We start from the raw sequence: 24,542 nt of genomic DNA on the forward strand, positions 1-24,542 counted from the left end.
TTTATCTGAAATTTCAGTCTTATAGAGGTTGTAATCTGTTTCATGTTTGAACAGCATTAAAATAAAATATTAAGGCTTAATGTTCCGTTCATATAACATTCTTCCATGCTCAAGGTGTGAATCCTAACCCGAAGTCAGACGTTTTGTTGAATATTTTTCCATTAAAAATGGAAGTTTAAAAATCGATTCACACACAAAAAAAAAAAAAAAAAAAAAGGCAATGATGATAAGACGTTGAATCGGTAAGACTACCGAATGAATAATTCTGAGCTCTTAAAAAAAAAAAAAAAAAAAAAAAAAAAAACTTTTTTTTTTTATTGAATCGATTCGAGAATCGCGCGATGTAGTATCGCGATATATCACGAATCGATTTTTTTTTAACACCCCTAATCAATACAATTCTTGTCCAATGTCCAAGTAAAGCATACATTACCGTCCACCTCCCATGGCCCCACAAAATCACAAATAATTTTGTGGAACATATCTATTGTCTGTCGGGGAAAAATGCAGTTTATAGCAGTCATTTTTGGGGGGGGTTTGAAACACTAAAATTTGTGACGCAAAAATACATTAATAATTATTCAAAATTGGCCCACCGTACTGCACACGGGTTCATAAAAATCGGGAAAAAAAATGTATATTCTATAGCGTTTTATTGGTATCTAGATGGCGTACGTACATTCCAGCTTGATATTTAATGTATAATGGTATAAATGTATGTAATTAAGTACCTGGTTTAAAAAAAAAAAAGAATGTTTATGTGTATAGGCCGAAGCAAAACTAATCAAACTAAAAGCAGCAACAATTGTTCATGCACATCCTGTGGTGAAATCAACTCCAAAATAAAATATTTTCAAATGCTGTATTACGATGATATTATTCGCTTTTATTTTGAAGTTGTTCCCGGCGTGTGTCGCGGCGTGACTGCTGACTTGGCTTGTGGTTGCGGTGTCTTGCAAACATCACCGACGTCAACAACACAATGTCGTCCCGAAATCAAGTTCAATCGCTAATTGGGATGTCACGATACCAGAAATTTAGTAGTCAATGCCGATACTATTGAAATTCCACGATTCTCGATGCCATTTCGATACCGCGGTAAAAATAGAAAATAAACAATAAATTCCATGTACTTGAACATACACTCCTTAGACGTGAACAAACAACGACACTGTGTGCTTAAACAGAACAATTGGCATGTAGCTTTAAAGCATTAAAGTTAAATACTGTGCATTAAAGTATTGCAAAGTATATGCTTTAGGCGATTCAGTAAATTACCTGCCCGGCAACATTACCTAACTTTATTATGTGGGACAAACGAGGCTGAACATACTCTAACGTTACTTCGCCAAGCAGCTCATTGAGTGTGGGGGTCATCATACTAACGTTATTAGTTTAGATATGGGCAACAATGATAACACAGGAATTCAAATGCACTCGCCTTGAATTCTTTGTACAAGTCTGGATGTCGATCTTTCGCTAAGTTGGATGTGTTCCCCCTTTCGTCTGGAAACGGTTTCGGCATATTTTGCATACAGGTATTTGAGGATCGATTATGAACTCTTTTACTGCCACACGTTATCAAAAAAAAAACAAAAAAACAATGCCAGCGGATTTCGAGCATTTTAACTCATTTTTCGAAGCAAACAGAATATTGTGTTCTTTTGCTACATACACTAAATGGGTACCACGTGAAAGATCGCATTCCATACTTTCATTAGAAAAAAAAGTATGTTTCTACCTTATTCCGTTCTTTAGTAATCACCATTTGAAAATAGGTCATTTGAGTGACATTGAGCGAAAATTGAAAAGAAAAGATACATTTTCTCCACAACAGTGACTTTGATACTAATATTTTTAGTTTAGTGACGCTCCGTCAAATTAAGTTTAATGTTACAAACGCTTTGATTATTCACGTCAGCCTTGAAAATGTTCTATTTCATCAGATTGTGTCATGTTTCATTGTAATTCGCAGCTCAAGTTAGGGCCCGAGCAGCTACCGCGAACGAGGTTAAACTTGAGTTGAGTTGAGTAATTCCATACACCGGCAGCCCATTGAAAAGAGATACAATGCTGCCATCTGCAAAAAAAAAAAAAAAAAGTAGTTGACGTCACTTTACGTTTATGGCGGCATACATCGTGATTTTACTAAACGTTATTCTACGTTTTTGGCGGTCAAAGAGTTAATCCCTGCGCATCAACCTCAAATCGACTTTTGGTGTTTTTCTTCTCAACTAATTGAGGGGCCGCTGCAGTTGAAGACGACGCAAACGTGCGGGCTATTGCCATGTTGCACGCATTGACTGTTATTGTCGCAGCTGCAGTGTAGTCGCGTGACGACAGACGTTGCGTGGGTTGCCAGATCACCGCTCATTAACACCCCCAAAACAACACAAACCAACGGTACTCTCAGGTATTGTAGAAAAGGCAGTACCGTCACATTTTCAGAATCTTGGCATCGACGTGGTACCGAAGTATCAGTTCTCGTGACAACCCTAATCGCTAATTAAGGATGCTAAAAAAAAAAAAAAATTAAATAAAAAACGTATTAATTACACTGACATTGTATTGTATGTTGCCAGCATTCAGCATTAGCATTTCCAGCGTTAGCGTTATCAATCAATTAATTGTCAAAAATATCAATCTCTCTAAAAGACCATCATCATTCAAATCATTAAAATGCCCTTGGCACTCAAAAAAAAAAAAAAAATGTTGGCCGGTATAATAAAGGATGCCAGCAAATCATATTATACACATGCGAGTATTAGACACGGGATGTTATGGTAATACTGATAAATATTGCATTCATGGAATACAAATGAAACAAAATAATGAATCAACATAAAAAAAGAGGGCGTCATGTTCAAACCTCAAACTCATAATCAGTTTTGAAATTTTGGGTTTAGCTGTAGTTTTTACAGTAAACTTACTGTAATGCCCTCACATGTAGGAAAGGAGAGCCACCAGTTTCCGCCTCTTAAAGGAACAATATGTACAGAATTTCTATACATTTTAATGTTGCAAAATTATTTTTTGTATGAAAATACATTCACATTATGTTTAAAAAATTGTTTCAGTAAGTTTTAGTGTTTAAATATTTTTTTAACATGTATATGTAATATTTATTGTAATATTATTGTCATCGTTGATTATTATCATGACTGTTATAATGCGAATTACTCTGACTGCTGTGAACTTTTTCTTTTTAGCTGGAGGTGCGAGACAGGTGCGGCTGTCACATCCATCGGCATCGACAAAACGTGCGGCCGTGCTCGTTATCACCTTGCTGCTTCTGCTAATTAATTTCCAAACTTTTATAAGTATGTGAGCGCGAGGGTGGGTCTTTCTCACGCACACACGCAAAAACACACCTTAAAGCTTTGCCGCTCACATATGACAATTTGTGAAACTATGCTTGAGGGAGAAATGCAAAGTTTACATGCCTTTGTTAAAATGTCATGTTTTTGTGATGTAAAAAAAAAAAAATGAGACCAATAGAAATCAGTTTAATACTTTTAACCAATCCATTCATGATCAAGTTACACAACAAAAATATAAACACTTTTGTTTTTGCTCCCATTTTTATGAGATGAACTCAAAGATCGCCCCAAAAAACAGAACTGCACCTTTCAGAGTGGCCTGTTAATGTGGGAAGTCTAAGGCACACCTGTGCACTAATCATGGTGTCTAATCAGCATCTTGATATGGCACACCTGTGAGGTGGGATGGATTATCTCGGCAAAGGAGAAGTGCTCAATATCGCAGATTTAGACTAGTTTGTGAATAATATTTCAAATAAATGGTGACGTGTATGTGGAAGAAGTTGTAGATCTTTAAATTCATCTCATAAAAATTGGGAGCAAAAACAAACGTATTGATTTTATTTTATTTTTTTTCTGTCTTGCAAGAGTCTGATGGTTTTGTGCCAACTGCGATTTAGAACTGTTCATAATTCCCTCCACGTTGACTACAGCTGCAGTTCCAACACCTCCATGCTTCACTGTATGGCATTATTTTGGTGATCACCACTTTTGTGGAATATATGTTCTGGTTCAACCGTCTTCAGCTGGAAGACTGGGTTTGGCGAATTATGAACAGTTCCAAATAGCAATCAGTGTTAGCGCAAAACAGGGCTGGACTGGCCATTTGGCATACCCAGCGGCCTTTTTTGGAGTGTTCTTTAATGATTATTTTCCTACATTTAACCCCAAGATACTGGCCTAGAATTTAGAGGGATCAGTCCATTAATCTCGTTCAAACATAGGTAGCAAGATGAAACATCAATAAATATCCATGGCAGAATTGCATGTCCAGCCCTGGTACAAAACAAGACAATAAGTCAGGAAAAGCCTCCTAAAACATCTGAAGGAATTTATTTAGAATCAGATGCACTTGAAATGGCGGCATTTGAGTGATGACTCCAATTTAACATGAATTTCGTTTGTGTCGGGCCAAAACGTACCTCCAAAATTGTCACTTTTTGGGAGACCCCAAAAACAATGTTTTTTTTTGCATCATCAAAGAGAACAAGCCATTTTCAACACTTTAGATTCGACGTAACATGTGGACTGACCAAAAGTATATATATATATTTTTGAAAAAATAAATAAATAAATAAAATTGTGACTAAAAGGGATTCTTTACTTAATTAGCCATTTTTGGCAGTCAAACATGCATATTTTGACTATAATAAATTTTCATTATTTTTTTCGTACAAATAGTACCTTTAAAAACACATTTTGCAACTTGCTGTCGACTGAAAATGACATCACAAGGGCTTAGGTAACCAATCACAGCTCAGCTAGTGAATGTCACATGACCAAACCTAGAAAACAGGTGAGCTGTGATTGGTTTTACCTGAACCCTCGTGATGTCATTTTCAGTCGCCACCAAGTTGCAAAATGTGTTTTTAAAGGTACTAATTGTACGTGAAAAATAATGAAAGTATCAAATTAATTATAGACAAAATTAACTTTTTTTTGCTATAATGGCCGAAATAAGTGAAGTATCCCTTTAAGAGGTTTTGTCCCGACACTAGCGATTTGAGTGTGATTAGTTAATTCTGAACATGGCCACATCGCAGTTATAAGAGGGTGTGCACACTTGCGCAACTACTGTGCCCTCTACAACTTTTTTTTTTTTTCCCCACGGTTATAGGTCACATTAATTTAAAATATTGTTTTCATTATTATCTCTTTGTTTTAGATTTTGATATAACAAAAATCTAGCATTTGAACAGGGGTGTGTAAACTTTTTATATCCACTTCTTCCTGCACAACCAGCTTGAAATAATGCGTAACATCTTTGCTATCATTAACAAATCTATTCAGTTAATGAGGACACTTTATTGTCTGCATGCTATATGCGGCACTCCCAGACTACCTCCGAATTCCACCCATTGTTTCCAAAGGGTTTTCCCAGATAGCACGTGCGCGTGTGTCAATGTTTTTTTGTTTGTTTTTTTTTTCCCCTGCGCTCTACGAGGAGGAAGGGGAATCACAAAGTGGCTCGTTCAGGCAGGTTGTCAGGGCAATTTCGGTTGCCAGGCTGTCATCAAGGCGACTAACCCTATTTTTTATTTCGATGACGTCAGACCTTGCTTGTGTACGCACACTATGACTCACCTGATACTTCATTAGGTACACCTGCACTTTTTTTGTTTTCACATCCATGGTTGTAATTTGCAGTACAATAGAGCCATAAGGTAACCAAACTACTTTAAACAAAAAAGTGCAAATTCAAATCAGTAGTTAATGAAGTTCGCGTATAATTAAAGCAGCATCGCCAGCGTATGTAAAACGCGCACGTAAGCCTTTCGCTTCTGAGACGCGAGCACGGAAGTTAAGCTCTCTTGATGGGCCAAGAGTGCATCATAACAGGATTACGTTGAGTGGCAGAGAGGGAGACTAAAGTTAGAGGTGTCGTATCACCGTTGGAGCACGCGTCCCTGTGAAGGGATGGAAAATGTGAAAAGTTATATCACTCGGCACTTTGGCAACAACGACGTGGGGTGAACATTCGCCTCCTCTGGACGTTTGCGCACGATAGACTATTTTAGGGTTCAAATTCATCTACCATGCACCAGAGAAAGTACAAATTGGACATAAGAAGAAATGGTGTCTGAAGTTTTAAATGCTGAATGAAAACAATATTGAAACATGGAATGTTTTTTTTAATGATGCGGAATGATTCTGAAAAATATGGAATGATATTGAAAGATATAGAATGATGTGGAAATTATATTGAATGTAATGAATGTTTTGTCGAATGTGTCATTCAGAATGAAATTATATATTTATTTATTTTTGGTTGGGCTCAGAAATTTTACAATGTTGAAAATCATTTCCAAGATGAATTGAATAAGTGAAATATTCAGAATTCAGAATGTTAATTAGGTGAAACAGTTTGTGTCACTGAGAATGAACTGGTATTTTTTATGCATTTATTTTACAGTGATGAAAATGTTTATATTTTTATTATTATTTTTATTTTATTTTTAGTTTTTGTTAATGGCAAATTTTAGCACATTGAAAATCATTATCAGTGATTAATTTAAAATGGAAATGATGTGAATCGTTCTGTTGAATTTGTTATTGGAATGAATCATGTATATATATATTTTTTTAATGGGAATTGTGGTGAAAATGCAGATTTTTTTTTTTCATTTATTTTATGGAAATTTTTGGCATATTGAAAATCCTTCCGTAGGTGAATTCAATGAATTTGGAATGGCAATCGTGAATTTGTTTTGTTTAATGTGTCATTGGAAATGAATATTTTTTGAGTGGAGGTGGGGGGTATTTGAGAAAATGAATTTTGAATTGTTGTTGTTTAATCAGAATTTTTGGCATGTGAATTGAGTGAGCTGAATGTTTTGAATTTCCAATGGGAACGATGTAAATCTTTTTTGTTAAAATGAATGAGGAGGAATGAGGAGGTATTTTTTCGTGGGTATTTTAATGGTGAAAATGTTGAATTTTTGATCAAAGTGAAATTTTGGCGTGTTGAAAATCAAGGGGAATTGAATAAGCTGAATTCCCTAAAATTCCCCTAAAAACCTTAAAATTCAAATTGGAATGATCTAAATGTGTAATGTTAAAATTACCACTGTGAATGAATGGTTAACAACTCTTGGGGTACACACGATTTTCTGAATATATTGAAATTGTAATGGTGTGAATCGGATGAAAACATGTAGAAGTGTATGCTGGACAAAAAAAAAAAAAAAAAGTGTCAAGATGTCAAGTAAATTTGAAGTTGTGATCAGATTCCCCCACAGTGTAAGTTTTTAATTCCTTTTGTTACACAGTCTAAATGTATGAATTTGGTCCGCATGGTTTGTACAATTCCGAAACCAACATTTTCAGAAAACTATGCCTCGAAAGTGGCCAAAAATGGAGGTCGAACCGTTATAATGGGTGACAACGGACAGACAAACCTCGCGAGACTTCAGTGTAGTTAAAAAGAAAAGTAAATACAACAGACGTGACATGAAGAAGACATGTTCAGGCAGTGGGGTCGTTTGCTAACATTAGCTTGCTAGCACTAGCCACAGCCTGGCTAGCTGCTATCGACTCACTGTCACTTGTCATTAAGAGTACATGTGGATACTATAGCATCTATCATAATAGGGGTTAAAAGATTTTGCACATGATTGTCGCTTTCTTGCTTCTTGCACCGAACTGTGCTCGATGAGCCGATGGAGCTATCAAATGGCGCCCCACCACACAAACAGCATCTCCAAAGTCCATCTATGGTCAGTGGGTGGGTGGGGGTGGGGAACCCCTGCGAGCTCGCCAGCAGTCTGAAATATCAAAGCTGCGATCTCTCAAGGCAGCCAAGGCAGCCGCAGTGGAAACTGCATGATGTCAGAGGCACGCCGGGAATTTATGCATGGCCATGATTGGTTTGGTTTCGCTACACGGCAGATGAGAGCGAGAGGCCAGGGCTGATGAAAGAGGATGTTCACACGCAACAACGCTGCAGGGTGTGGGCTTGCCCTCTAATAAACTGATGCAACCGCTGTGAATGTCAACAACTAGATGTGCGACCCCTTTGTTTGTGTACAAACAAATTCATGAATAAACAAACTGGCGAGTGTAAAAGCACACCTAGCAACACGGCTGAAGTGGGCTTGTTGACGACCCTTCAAATTCAAAGAGAGCAAGTCATTCTCAACACTTTAGTTAATAATTTTGAGAAATAACACACTCACACGGGTTGGCAAACAGAATAGATTTTTCCAAAAAATATGAAATTTACCGCATTGGCATTTATGAGGACTGATTATCTTTGCGTTGATTCAAAATAACTGATATGACTGATGCGTATATTAAGAATCAATGGGTACGGGTTACTAAAAATTAGGGATGGGCGAGTACCGATACCAGGTATCGGGCCGATACCAGCCTTTTTTCAAGTACTCGAGTACTCGTGACGCAGACGAGTACAAGCGAGCGATGGCAGAGGGGGAAGACGTTAAGTGAGTCCTCCTTGCCTGTAAGTGGCGCTAGCTTGCAGCAGTTTTTCACCAAAACTTCACCGGTTTGGAAATATTTCAAAATTGTGAATCTTAAACTAAAAGAGCATTTTTGTGTTTTATTTTGAGCGTTAAGACTATTGAAGAGTGACTGTGCTGTTTTTTTATTTTTTGTCAAAATTAAAGGAAATATATTTGTTTTTAAAAATATCTTTTAGTGATTTTTTTTTTTTACTGAGGGTGGTATCGGCAGTTCGTATCGGTATTGGTGAGTCCTGAGGGTCTGAGTATCGGTATCGGTATTGGTCTGAAAAAAAGTGGTATCAAACATCCCTACTAAAAATAAGCCATGGCTTCTACCTGCCAGCCCTTCTTTTGGATGTCAATGTTGCAAATGAGTTGATGTGATCAATGTAATCTGTAATAATGTGTCAAAAAATGACTCAAACAAACAAACAAAAACAAACACACAAACAAACAAAATATTTGCTTTTACTTTGGAAAACAATGCTAAACTTTCTCCGCATATTTTCTGTCATAACAGAGGTGAACATTCCGTCAATGTTGTCGGAATGCCCATCAATCCGTCAATGATGGACACCCATTTTATTTACGATTAATGGGAAACTTCGAAAAAAAAAAAAAGACAAATTAAGAATTGACGGATTTCGTCCGTCAATGTAATCGTCAATCCGTCAATAAATTTGGCAATCCATCAATGACGAACGTCCCATTTTGGTGACGGATTGAACGGAACATTGACGGACGCTCAATATGAATGATGGAAACATTGACGACTGCTCATTTTGCTGAGCAATCGACAAATGATGGATTGACGGTTCGGCTTGAAATATTGACAATGACGGAAGGTTGTCCCGACTGTTGACGACTGCCGAATGACGGATGCTCAAAACTCATTGATACCCCCACCTCTATCGATTAAGCTACAAAATAATCAACAAATTAATTGAGAATCAAAATAATCATTAGTTTTAGCCCTAATTATATTATATTTGAATGAGTACTTTTACTAATGTCAATGTTTTTACACAAGTAATTATACTTCCACTCACTTATACTAGAGAATGGAGAGTGATGCACCAAGATGAGGACAAATGAGGATTTCATAAAAACAATAAAAGAAAGAGTCAAAGTCAAAGTAGTGTGGCGAGACAAAAAGGAAATTGAGGATAAAAGAAAAACAGTGTCAAAGTAAACCAATCATGTTTTTTTTTTTAAGGCAAAAGGGACAACTGAAAGACAAAAGAACAAAAGATACTCGGAATTACTTCACATGTCATTTCACCCATCCCGCTGCCTGTACGTTACATTTTGACGTCGGACACGCCGATGATCGTTAACTGCTTTGTGCTTTTAGTGTGTGCATTTGATCCTCTAAAAAAAACATCTCTCATTTGGAACATTATCAAGGTGTTTCAGATACTCCAGACAGGTTGCATCAGCGGCGAGGTCACGTGAAATTCTCTCAAAAGCACCAAACTTGTGGTGAGTTTCTGCCCCTTCAAAACGCAAGCGCGGTTACACAACCAGGTATGCAAGATCATCAGAGACTGAATAAGTAAGTGACGGCGACTGCGTGATTGTGAGTCAGGGTACATGAGGGCGTGTGTGTGTCTTTGAGGGTACTTTTGGAAGGACTCCATTGCATGAATCAGCCTCTGTGTAATGCCTCAAGCTTCCCTTGGATCCCAAAAGAGCAGGTCACAAAGACAGGGGCTTAATAAATGCCAAAGAAAAAAGGTAGCTAGAGTTCTCTCTTTTTTTGCCAGGAATAAAAAGTTTTCAAAGCCATCATATTTGGATTTATGTGTCCTTGAATGGCAAATTGTGAAATACTGTGTTATGTTCTGAGGTTGGATCCCAAAAATGGAGACACAAAGAAAACCTTAACTATTTATTCACATCTAGAGGCGTGGAACAAACTTGACTAGACGAGAAACAACGAGAGTTGCACAGAGGAACAGAGTTAATAATCTGACAAAAACGCACTCTCCTCAGACAGGCTTATATAGACAGCGAATCGATCTGATTGGTTGTGGCTAGACATCTGGGTAACAGGACTGACATGGAATTATCTGATTGGCTGTTGACCAGATATAGAGATTAAAGATTCCTGACATCACATAGCTTCTGACATCACATAGTGTCTTACCAGTTGAAACTAGATGCTGGTTACATCAGTTCAAAACAGACACTTGACCTCACGGTCATAACCCAAACATAACCCTTGCATGGCCCAAGCATAACCCTTGCATGACCCTAGTCATGACAGTAAGCATAACCCTTGCATGACCCTAGTCAAGACAGTAAGCATAACCCTTGCATGACCCTAGTCAAGACAGTAAGCATAACCCTTGCATGACCCCAGTCAAGACAGTAAGCATAACCCTTGCATGACCCCAGTCAAGACAGTAAGCATAACCCTTGCATGACCCCAGTCAAGACAGTAAGCATAACCCTTGCATGACCCTAGTCAAGACAGTAAGCATAACCCTTGCATGACCCTAGTCAAGACAGTAAGCATAACCCTTGCATGACCCTAGTCAAGACAGTAAGCATAACCCTTGCATGACCCTAGTCAAGACAGTAAGCATAACCCTTGCATGACCCTAGTCATGACAGTAAGCATAACCCTTGCATGACCCTAGTCAAGACAGTAAGCATAACCCTTTCATGACCCTAGTCAAGACAGTAAGCATAACCCTTGCATGACCCCAGTCAAGACAGTGAGCATAACCCTTGCATGACCCGAGTCAAGACAGTAAGCATAACCCTTGCATGACCCTAGTCAAGACAGTAAGCATAACCCTTGCATGACCCTAGTCAAGACAGTAAGCATAGCCCTTGCATGACCCTAGTCAAGACAGTAAGCATAACCCTTGCATGACCCTAGTCATGACATACTGAAAGTCGATTAGTTGCAGCACTTCTCTATTTGTGTCCCCCCCCCCCCCCCCCCCCCCCCCCCCATTTATGTGCTATTTCTATTCCTGGCGATGGCTAACCACTTCTGAACAAAACCACAAAAACACGCTGTGGAATCTGTTGTCCTCACCAAGGTCAAGCCACTGCTTCAAGAAAAGAAAAAAAAAATCAGATCACGATTGCCTACAAAAACATCATCGTGAAACTGTCAGACAAAGTGGGTAAGCTGTTGAGACGGTGAGAGAGAGTGAGAGTGTGTGCGTGTGTGTTTCATACACGGAATGTGAAATCAACACAGCTCCGATCAATAAGCTTCTGGCAGAGTTGTGCCTCAATACTGGATTCCAATCCAATGTGTTGGTTTCCAGTCCGGAGCAGATTTCGGATGCACCGTCGGGAAAGCCAATCTAAAAACGAAATATTCGCCTTACATGACCAATTACGCAAATCGAAATGGAAAAATGTATGAAGTCACTCTCCGCTTTGCATAACAGCTTTCACTCTGGGATGAATTTCTACAAGACGGTGTGTGAGGGCTATTTTTTTGCTGATTTTTTACTGTAATTTTGTACTGTAATTGGAAATTTCAAAAACTTCTTGTGAATAATTAAGTTTAAGTGACAACTGCCACTTTTTCACGAAGGTTAAAGATTTATTTGTAGATTCAAAGTGATTAGTCGATGAGATCATTGATGTGTGACCTGGCACCCAACCTTTTTTTTTTTACACCATAAAATCATTTTACAGAAAGACATATTTTGACAGACCAGCATACAAGCCCTGCAAATTTCTCTTCTTCAAAAAGCCATTGTTATCTTGTGTTGCTAGGGATGTTAAAAAAAATCAATTCGGCAATATATCGCGATATTACATCGCACAATTCTTTTTTTTTTCTTTTTTTTTTCCATCGCACAATTCTTGAATCGATTCAATAGGCGGCCGAATCGATTTTTAAATATCCATTTTTGATGGAAAAATATTCAACAAAACGTCTTACTTACGGTTAGGGTTCACACCTTAATCATAGAAAAATGTTAAATTAATTCATGGAACATTAAGCCTTAATATTTTATTTCAAAGCTGTTCAAATATAAAACAGATTCCAACCTGTTTGTTAAATACAGTGACTCACAGTTATGACTGAAGTTTCAGAAAAATAAATAAAACATGTTCATACAAATCTTACAGTGTACGTGTACAAGTTTACTGGTTAGTATTTTCTAAATTTGAGTAACAAAATCGCAACAATCGATTTATAAATTTGTGTCGGGATTAATTGGTATCGAATCGAATCGTGACCTATGAATCGCGATACGAATCGAATCGTCAGGTACTAGGAAATTCACACCCCTATTTAAGATGGCACATCGAAGCTTAGTTAAAACCATAAGTGTTGTGATGTTGGTGCGTGTTACATTATACAATTTCTGGAATTAAGTTATTGTTAGCAGACAGTTGTTGGACATTCTGAAAATGAAAATGGAGCTTCAACTTTGCGCTATTGCCCTTGTTTCTCGTCGCCAAATCCATCGTTAATGTGGTACGAATCGTTTCAGACAAGCAGGGATTGGACTAGCCAAATCTGGCTGTGCTAACTACTTTGGTCATCCACAGTCACCTTATTATGTGTATCCCAAACTCAAACAGACGTATTTAGACTGTGTTGTCTTGTTGGCCGGACATTTCCTTACTCAAAAGAGCATCATAATCCAGTGGGTTATCTTTCGCCAACAATGGTAGCAGTGAGTTGAAGGTCATCTCTACTTTAGCCAATTGGGAGAAGAGATGCAAAAAAACAACAACAACACGTAAGTAGACTAGTTGAGTAGTAGGCCCAATGTCAACTCATCTGTTCAATCAATTCTTGAAAGACTCATTAGTCTGAAAAAGACAACAATAGACTATCAACTTTTTGTCCCTTGACTAGCAGACAGACCTTGGTCTAAAGCTCCAGCAGGAAATGGCTATCATCGGGATAAATCGCTTGAGCTAACAAAAAGTAATATAAACAATTAAATATAGCCAATTTGAATTTATTCTCCCGTCCGTAAATATTATTTCAGATTGATCATTAACATGAGTTTGCAGTGTTAAACGGCTAGCAAGATTTGAACATAGCCTAACTTCACTAATTCCCGGGGCCACGCCCCTCACTATCAATCATGACTGTCATTCTAAAACACCAATATTTGGTTTTGCGGTCATCTATTGCAGCAACAGCTTAACCAACTTCGAGTCTCGTCAGGTGAAAACCAAATATTACCATAATGAATAAGTGCATAGTTGTGATCCAGCTTCAAAAAAATAGCAACACTAGTAATACTAAGCTAGCATTAGCACTGTAAAAAAGTTGACAATCGTAATCAATCAATATTGGTTTGGAGTTTAATTTTTTGAAATATACAATGAATTATCATAATGAATAAGTGCATTGTCATGATAGTCAGAGAACATATATCCGGCATTAACAAAATAGCAGCACTGGAAATACTAAGCTAGCATTAGCACTGTAAACAAGTTAACATTAGTAATCAATCAATATTGGTTTGGAGTTTTATTTTTTGAAATATACAATGAATTATCATAATGAATAAGTGCATTGTCATGATAGTCAGAAAACGGCATTAACAAAATAGCAGCACTAGAAATACTAAGCTAGCATTAGCACCTTAAACAAGTCAGCATTAGCCATGGCGACTTTGATAGCATGCCTCATTTGAATGTTATTGGTGTGAAGTTTTAGTTTTTGAATTGTAGAATGAATTAAAAATCAAAAGAAGGCAATACTCTAACTGACGAGCATAAAGTTAGCTAACTCTGCGCCGCTTTTGAATCCTTGCAGACACCTCAGGTCCCTCTACCTCTGGTTAACTCTTGTTTTGTCTCATGATCTGTCCAATTCCTTTTTTTTTTTTTTAGCTTCTTCTTACTTCTTCACTGGGCTTCTGTTAGCTAGTCTCTGCTAGCATAGTTGTTTGCAAACAAGGATTTTTTTTCCAATTACAAACTTCCCATTTCATTTTCCCAATAGTCATCATGGAAATTATGCTCACCCCAAATAGTCATAAGGTTACACATTCCACACGACATACAATTCCACAGTTGTGTCAACAGCCTCCTTTTTGTCTCACTGTCATATTAATTACAGGCACTGCATGTGAGTCAGTCACAGAACTACCTCTATGTATTTTTCCATCAGGCCTTTTCCAACAAAGGCTGCGTGTGCCACCACACTCCCCCACCCGTCTAACTCGTGCTTCTTTGAGTGGCACTGTTTTCATCTGACAGTCAATCAATGGAGCAGCGGCCCAGCAAGGGCATGATTCAGCAAGAAACGGATTGTATCAACGTGTCCTTCATTTAATCTGTGATTAATCCGCGCCACCTCCACTGGCCGCTCCCAGAAAGTGGTTATATAATTGAGGAATATTGCCTTCTTGCTTCCGTGACGGACTATGTGAGGACACGCATCAGTATCAGGCTAACACTTGAAATGCACAAAAGGATTAAACGCAGCCAATTCAAGCAACGGATTTGCAAGTTTGTCTGCAGATTTACTCTAGAGACGATAAATGACCATAAATTAGATGACAATGGAGACAAAACAAACGATACTAGAACCGCTCAAACTATTGGTTGGTTATCGAGGCTGCTGGTTAGCCTTCAAAGCGACAGCCACTGCTTTCCCGTCTGACCTTGGCGTGATCATCCAGTTTGACGGATGGGGGATGTTCCCACTCTGGAAGCTTTATGGGCGATCAAGCATATTGATCCCTACAAAGAGGAAAAGATTTGGACCGTCCACAGTGACATTGTGTCACAGCATGAACATCACAGTCAAGCAGCAAAGTTTAGCTACGTGAACGACAACGTAATCATCTAGAACCCCTCAGAAAGCATGTTACTGGACTACCGTAGTTAGCATAAAAGCGTCTTGAAACACTCATAATTCAGTGGTGCCTTTATGAGTGTCATGGAACAAATCAAACTTGTAAATTAAGGTACTGGTGTTCAATTTCCAGAAATGCAGCTTATTTTGAAGCCGTTACAAAAATGTCTGTATAGCAGTTACAGTGGAACCTCTACTTACGAACGTCTCTTCATACGAAATTTTCGAGTTACGCAACGCCTCAACGGGAAAATATTGCCTCTTGTTACAAAAGAAATTTCTAGATACAAAAGGTAAAAATACATGACCGAGCGCAACATACTTACGGCTATGGCTACTTCCTACCATAGGTATCTATGAGCGTAGATACTAGATCGGTGTCTATACAGCGTCTTCATCATTCATCCCGCGGCCCATGAGGTGTTTCCGATAAATAAATGTATGAACTAATGGCCGACGAATTTGTGTAAACATTCAAACAACTGGTGATTGATGAAGGCACAGTAAGTTTTTAATTGCGACGAGACGGGCCTCGCAATACCGGAAGTTTCCATAAAGTTTCGGAATTTGTTTAAAAGAATCACCCAGAAAAAGTGTTCACCAGTCGGGCGTTTACTCACTAAGATGATGTTTGCCTTGATGACCATCATTTTTATTCTTTACTCTATTCTTTGTTTGTTTTTTACGTTACGCACAACTCTCATTTATTGTGCAATAATGTAATTGTAACATGTATTTGTTACATGTTTTGATGCATTTTTATACTTTATAAAACATTTATGTCGGAATTTTGGGAGGCTTGGAACGGATTAGGGCATTTACATGGAAAATGCGTCTCTACTTACAAAATTTTCTACTTAAGAACTTTCTTCCAGAACCAATTAATTTCGTAAGTAGAGGTACCACTGTATAGGATTCTACACTTTGTAATAGGCTGCACATCTTAGGGTAGTGGAACTGGTTTGAGAGCAGCATGTTCTCATCATACTTGCCCCTGCTTGCCTTTTAACTGCGGAGACGCTTGTGGCTCAAATAAGCGACGATAACCGAAAAAGTCCAACAGTCTCAAAACAATCCCATAGAAGTATTTTGCCTCATAAGTAGCTTTCCTTCAGCAAAACTTAAAAAAAAAAAAAAAAAAAAACGTCTTTAGAAGACCTTAGCGCTCATTATGTAATGCGGTAGTAGGGGCCAACATGCATAATGACTGGGCTCGGGACAAAACTAATTCCACTGGCACTCACCTCCACCTCAATTTGAACCAGACGTGGGCGCTGCTTTGCATTAGTCGGTGATGAGTGGCCTTTGCAGCGACCAACTCATCAAAATAAACCAGTGGATGGATGACATAACAGTGAAGTGGGCATATGCAGACACAAGGTAAACAGGCCAGGACGTTCTCGAGCCAAAACCTATCAATGTTTCCTAGCTTAACTCAAAAGTATCGTTTCCACTAGCAGCATGGTTTGATTCCATTCGAATGTCTTTGTGGTTTTAAGCTGTTCCACTTTTCAGTAGACCTTCATTGGGCCACCGGGTCGCAGTAATACAAACACTAAAAAAGTATTGGAATGGCAAGGTCAAATTTGGGTTTCAGATCAAAAGCTTTGATTTCTTAGTAATTAGTTACAGCTAAATGTGGTAACTCAGGACAAAGCAACATTTTGTTTGGAGCCACCCGTTTTTCAAGTGAGCAAAAATATTGGAACTAACATTATTATTACATGAAGTTTAAGTGAATAATAACATTTAGTTTCTATTGTGTTTACACTGAATGTTTTTTTTGTTTTTTTTTGTGATTGATGAACGTCACCCCCAGCTTCCTCTAACGTTATTTGTGTAATCAAGACGTTTGCGGAAGATTTAGCTCCTTGCAGCGGTACACGTTGAAATTAGCGGAATCGATTGGATTGCCAACATTTGCCGATGTTACTGCCCGGACCGGACTACATGGCAACATCACGTATGCTCTAAGATAGGATGGCTCGATCCCAAAACACGGACATTCTTGCGTCTTGGTTGCTATGTGCATTTATTAGTTGTGAATTCGAGGTGAAGAATCTCGGGTTATTCTTAAACCAAGTTAGCTAATTTCCCAACTGCGCTAGCTACTAGCACTACTAGCATTGTTGAGTCATCACTTATTTTCGTACACATTAACAACAATTTCAACTTTTGGGCTGCTGGGAAATGAAATAAGAGACTTTAAGGAGGGTATAGGCTATTTGGAGAGATCTCAAAATCGAACATCTTGACCACCAGATCTATTTATAGCCAGAGCTAGCGCTAGCTAGCTAGAGGGTCAACTATATCACAATCGCATTGCGGTAACAGCATTTTTACCATCTTACAATGACACTTACCTTAATCATCATGATCAGAACGGAAATCCTTTCGTTTTATCATTGCAATTACAGATCCTTCTATGTCCGTTCCCGAGGGAAGCTCTCATGTTAATAGTTGTTGGCATAGATAGATAAACACAGATACATTATTTGTAGTAGTATAATTAGTATTCAGTTGTTTCATCAATACTATACCTTAAATGAAAAACGGGGCAATGTATTGCTCAATCAGTTCAGTTGTAGAAACGCAAGCCTTGTCAAATATTGCAGCCACAGTGAACGGAACTGTACCACTTGGTGCTAATGTGACTTAACAAACACCTTTGAGAATAATCTTCCATGCGGGTTCACAAATTTGCACGTTAGCCTAATATTTGCAAAATCGCATCAAATCCTGCTACACTTCATTTTGTTGTCATGATTTCAGACTAAAGCATTAAAGTCCATTTGGAAGCCGCACTAACCGACAGGTGGTCCAAAACAGTACAGTAAGTCTGTACTGACATGATCCTGCGTTTTGCAGCCAGTGCCAGCGAGCAGCTGACAGCAGTGGAGCTGCTAATAAAAAGTGAGTCAGCCTCTGAGACAGGCTGCTGAGATGAGGACGGTGATTAATGGTGCGTGTTTTATTCCCTCCGCTGGTCCGCTTGCAATATTGCCAATGCCTTATCGCTACTTTCCGTCTTTCTTTGACGAGCTTGAGTCATCCCAACCTTGCCACGGCTTATTGGGCACTTCAGAGAAAACAATTCTTTATCATTTGTGATTTACTTTTGTCATCTCTCAATGGATATGGGAGTGTTGCATCACAGCCTGGCTCTGACTGGCCTAGAGAGTGTGAAATGGATCATACAGCCAGAGAACCGCATGGTGAGATAAACAATTATGTCTGTTCTCACTGACATTCGTATTTAGAGTTGGTTGTTGTTCTTGTTGTTGTTCATAATGTTTCATACATTTTTAGACTTTTCTGCTTTTCTGTTAAATTCCTGTTTTTTTTTTGTTTGTTTGTTTTGTTTTCTTCAAATTTTATTGACATGTGATAATTTTATGCCTCTCTTCTTCCTTTTTTCGACATTTTCCGGCTTTTTTGGGGGGGGGGCTCTTTTTTTCAGTTTTTTTGCGATAAATTTTCTGACATTTTCCGGATTTATAATTTTGTTTTCGGACATTTTCTAGTTACTTATGAATGTTTTCATTTCTGCCTTTTTAAAATAATTTTTTTTTTTACATTTAATTAATTAATGAATTTATTTATTTATTTATTTATTTATTTATGCAATTCCAAAGACATTTTATGGAAATTTTGGCCATTCTTCTTTTTTTGTTTTTGGACTTTTGTTGTTACTTTTTGAACATTTTCTTTTCTACCCTTATTATTCAATTCTGACATTTGTTTTGCAATTTCATGAAGACTTTTTTTTTGTGCTAATTTTCTGCTTTTTTTCTGCCTTTTTGGACATTTTATGGTCATTTTTTTACATTTTTACATAATTTTTAAAACCTTTTCATCTACTTTTCACCTCTCTTTCTGACTATTTAAAAATTTAGCCACTGACATTTTATTTTTTTATTTAATCTTGAAAATATTTAGAGAACATTGTATCCAAAAATACTTGTATTTTTATTACTTGAAAACTTGTAATACTTGTATGTATTTTATTTTTACTTGTAATTTTTTATTTTTTATTTTTTTTAACGAAATCCACAGGGAGCCATAGAAGAGGGGAAAAAGAGCCACACCTGTCGCAGGTGGGCTGAGAGAGATGCCAGGCTTCCCTCTCAACACCATCAAATCTTCACCTTTAAGGAAAATAAATATTTGTGACCTTTCAGCAAATTAAAAGCTGCGGACACCCCCGCAATAAAACATCAGCTTCTTTGAGAATACCCGTCACGTGAGCGGAGCAGCCACTCATTCAGTGCGAGGTCTGATTGACGTTCAATTTGGTGGCGTGCGAGGTATGTGAACGGCTCCCTCGCTGAATGGCGAAGGAATTTAGCTGGTGGGATCCGAGTGAAAAGGAAAAAACGTGCCGAGCTCGACGCGTGTGAGTGAAAGGGAGTTAATTGGCGAGTGCACAGATGAAGACGTGAGGCTGGTCGCGAGCCCGCGCGATGACGTCTTTGGAGTCTTTCTCTCGCACTCGCTCCTGATTCCTCTATTAGGCAACTCTGCTGCAGCGCCGACTCTGACTGCATACTTGATGAGAGGGAGCCAGCGCGGGCCCGAAATGTCACCACGCAGAACACCGGGCGGAGTCTGGTGCTGAACGTGCAACTGACGGCTACCGGGGCGATGACTCACCCAGGCAAACACATGGCGGCTTCAAAGGGGGGGTTCGGTCATTCAAATATTTGATGAACTCGTATGAATGTGCACAACTAAGCCTCAAATGCTGACTCATGCACTGGGCAGATGACAACAGTCGCCGTCATAGAACACACGCGAGGTACAACAAACAGTCGGCGGCAAGGCAAGAAAGGACAGCATGTAACGAAAATCTAATTAGTTCGTGGGTCAAGCTATTGTTTTAACCTTGCGTAATAGCAGTTCGTTACAGTTTACGGAGAAAGCTGAAAGGCGAAATCAAAAAAGTGACAAAGTAATGATGTCACGGCATTGTTGCAAAGCACTCACTGATGCAGCTTTTCAGTTCACTTACTCACCTTGAGTCACTACTCACCTTGGTTTTCCATTTAAAGAAGTATCGGAATATTCATGGAAACTGTAAAAACCACGCCCCATATAGCGCAGTCAGACATGCAGACAAACAACAATGGAGAACAATGAGCTCCAGTTTTTCTCTTTTGGTATGTGGCCCTTGGTGAGAAGACAACCGGGTAATTGTATCCACACTGTGCGCTTGTGTAATACTACTAGGGATGTAACGATACCGGCAATATCGTGATATCGTGATATTAAAACTGCCACAATATCGTCGTCGTCATGTTCACGATATTTAAAAGCTACACGTGTTAAAAAAAAGTCGGGGTTGATTTCCATTTGTGCAGTTCTAGCACCCTCTGGTGGCTAGTTTTTTAGTGCAGTTTAATTTTCATTAGGTATGTTTTGGCCCTTCTCTGTTTAAAATACACTAATTGCCAGATGAAGGGGATTGTAAAATCCTTTGAAGTGAGTCAATATGTGGAGGAACTCAATGTGGGCTTGGATTAGCAATTAAGTGCCTCAATATTAAGTGTTATTAGAGATTGAAGGTAGTTTATGTATTGCTGTTATGTACAAAAGCACAATATTGTGCTTTTTTTTTTTTAGTAGGAGCTTATTTTTTTACAATATTGTGACCTTTTTTAAATATCGCCAACCTCCCCACAAAATCGTGATAATATCGTATCGTGACCCAGATAGCAGTCAGTTCTGGGCCGATTCTGGCTGTCTACCGCCAGTGTCGGCTGACAGCCGGACAGATTAACTGTGTATACTCCAAACTCGGCCCAGATGAGGGTACCACATATTTATAATCCTCAAGTCAAGTTGTTACTGGGCCAAGGGTATTTATACTGTTCATGGCCCATGACCATGATGTGAGTTTCGGCCCACAGGTTTTTCTTCTTGTGACGATACACAAGTATGATGCCGTTGCCGGGCCAGAACAGACATTCATCCACCAGCCCGCCACTACAAAAAAAAAAAAAAAAAAGCAGGCGGCATATGCGCATGCTCCATGGCAAGGGATGTTGGTCTTTGGAGTACAGGTACTACTCGTATGCGCTGCGGCGCTGGATGCGGTTGGCGTTTACTCGCTGGATCCAGAAGTGACGTCGCCGGCGGCTAAATTCAATTTAACACATTCATTTTTGTGCGGCGTTTTGACGACAAGTCAGGATAGTAGTCACACAACTATTCTTTTGGAGCCACGAGGAAACCGACTGCGGTAAGTCACTTGTTTGTTTTGTTGTTGTAGTTTTGGGACGGAGTTTTCTTTTACTAGTCTTACTTATTTAACGTTTCATTGACTGCCCGTGCAGGACACGCTGTATTGCTCGCGACACCGAGCACTCCTCTCTCAACCTTCCTGTTAAAAAAATAAATAAATAAAAGAAACCGCCATCCACTTGACTACTGGACCACGTTGAAGTGGGTCGCTATTAGGTAAGCGTGTTTTCACATTTTGTTTTATTTCATAACATTGAAATTTTGTCACGGATGTTTGTGAAATACGGGCGTGTGGTTGAACACTTTTTTTGTGTGAGCTAAAATAGCATCTGTTCCGGTGTGGTAAAGTTAGCTAGCTAGTTAGCTAGCTAGCTAGAGTAATGAATAAGATACCGAAGTTCCTCTGTTGGGATTATCCACCCCAACCAAAAAACAAAAAAACAAAAACGCCATTCCCTTCACTAGACCACACCGTGATTAAATCAAGCACTTACAAAACTATCGAAATGTAGCTTAATGGGACAAACTGCCTAGAACTCTAGAGATTTGTAAATCATATTTCAAATGTTCTAACTTGTGCAAGCTATTTCAATTGGCGGGCAGCCGCAGGTGCACTTCTGTAACCTACGTGAGTGACAATACGGGCCACAGGCGATACATCGCCTGTGGCCCATATGTGAGTTTGCGGAGTAAATTGAGGTGAGGTGGGACAGTTGCGGAAAAATGTGAAGTCACATGAATTCTGCATAACATTAGGAGATTAATTTGCAAGGTATTTTGTATGGAAACTAGCCCAAAGACATCAGGGATGATAAGGAGTTCAGATAATGTATGGATGGCTGCTATATTGTGTGATTTTTAGATGGCCTATACTAGCCCAATCACAAAACATTTTTAAGGAAATTTCTATTTTGAATTTATGGCATCGCGTTTTCATATTGGTTATGTCATAAATATGTTTCCTGTTCATTTAATTCATTTTTTAAAAATCATTTGCCCATGTTTTTTTTATGTCATTTTTAAAAATTATTTTTATGCTAAAATCTAAAATTCTATTTCTTTCAAGATAATCCTAACCCATGGTCCCAGCCAATGCACACATCAACAAGGACTCAAGAATTCTTAACTACAACCTGTAAGTGATTCTTTGTTACATGTAATTTTAAAGGGTATGTATTGTGGTATTTAAGAGGATTTTCCTCAAAATTGAAGGATACAAATACTTGATCCAAGGACTTTTTTGTTTTTATCATACTAACACACATTTCCATATGACATAGCACAAAAAATAAAATAAATACGATAGTAAAGATGGTAATGATGGTTATGTTTGAAATTAATGAAATTGCAAGAAGCTGTAATTTCATATATTTATAAGGTTAGGTTGTTGTACTTGACAAAAAGAAATTGATGAATAATTATTTTATTAATTGGGATTTCAATCTCAATCAGAAATAGATGATCATTTTCCATAATCATCCAGCCCTAGTAACAAATCCAGCACATGCACATATACACTTAACTTACTCAAACATATTTACGTACCGTCCTATATATAATTTTTAGCAATTCACAATTTTTTAGCTTTCTGGCCACATTGACCCAAATTTCAGATAATAATATACAGTATGTTGCGGTACCCTTGACTTAACTCTCTCAACCTAATAATTTTGTCTTCTGACACTCAAATAAACTACTTTATCCTTTTAGATAAACCACTTGAGTGTTATCGGGGATGTGACGTGAAAGACAGTGTGGCGTTTAATGAAGCAGACGATCTCAAACAGCCTGGAGACGAATTGGAGAGGAGTAAATGCGAAAACATCAATGTCATCTCTTCAATTAAAGGCTGTCCTAATTGGTAAATATTCAGATTTTTCAATCTGTTTAAATTTCTGCAGGGTCAAATAATTTTGACACATTGTATTTGCATTGGACTAACAAGATGTTTCTTTATTAAATGGTTGTCTATTTCAGATGCTGTCAGAAAGAGCCCCCTCATAACAACAGCCTCACAACACGAAACAGAGAGCCATATGAAGAGATGGTTGCAGCTCGCAGCAGACAGAGAAGGGGCGAAAAAACGGCGACTCAGATTGAGTGACAGTTAAATTGGGGTTTGTCTGTAAATTAGCATGTTTTGTTGCATTGTTGAACAGTAACTTGTTGTGGATGTTTTAAGTAATAAATTAGCTCCTGTTGTTGCTGTGTTTAGTAATAAATTGATCACCTTTCTTCACTTTTGGTGTATTCATGTACTTGTATATTTTTAATCGTCACAGAAACATTCATGTACATACACAGATATCTGGTCTTGTGTTGCGCTAACTAGTGTTTACTGTATGTATTGCTGCATTTTTCACTGGTGTTTCTGAAATGCTGAAAAATACTACTCAAGAGTATTTTATTAATATCAATAATATCAAAGCAAGGGACCACTTGCCATTTTAGCACTTTTAAATCCATTCAACAACTGCAACAAATCAGACTGTTCTAATGAAGACGGCTTTATCTAAATTTTTAACGGCAATCTGGAGTGTCATGTTTCAGTATTTCAGAAATACTAAAAAAAGACTGCACTCTTAAAACAGAATTGTTTAACGAATTTAAGATTATGAATTGAATTGTTGACCAACTTAAAAAATTGTTTCAACTGGTAACACTCAATTGAAGTTAGTCCAAAGTGAATATTAAGTTTAATTAGTTATGAGTTCATTAAATTAAATATATTAATCTAAAAAAATGACTAATTCAAAGTATTAAATTTAATGAACTCATAATCAATTAAACTTAATATATTCTTTTTGGACTAACTTAATTCAGTAATACGTTAACAATTGAAGCATTTTTTTTTAATTAGTCAACAGTTCAATTTGTAATCTTTAATTGGTTAAACAATTCTCTTTTTAGAGTGTGGATGGGACACTAGATCCCCATGACAACACAATCTTTCATGCAGTGCATGGGCCAGGTTTGGGCCGGCAG

The 24,542-nt window shown here is 38.1% G+C and overlaps 1 long non-coding RNA gene across 1 annotated transcript; it reads left to right on the forward strand.

Moving 5' to 3' along the window:
- Positions 1-18,196: 18,196 nt before the first annotated feature.
- Positions 18,197-23,796, forward strand: LOC144015484 (uncharacterized). Its single transcript, XR_013282731.1, has 5 exons — positions 18,197-18,529; positions 19,371-21,773; positions 22,624-22,692; positions 23,268-23,418; positions 23,535-23,796. It is a non-coding gene; the product is annotated as an uncharacterized LOC144015484 (long non-coding RNA).
- Positions 23,797-24,542: the final 746 nt, after the last annotated feature.

This window comes from Festucalex cinctus, chromosome 1 (assembly GCF_051991245.1).
Source record: "Festucalex cinctus isolate MCC-2025b chromosome 1, RoL_Fcin_1.0, whole genome shotgun sequence".
Taxonomy (NCBI): Eukaryota; Metazoa; Chordata; class Actinopteri; order Syngnathiformes; family Syngnathidae; genus Festucalex; species Festucalex cinctus.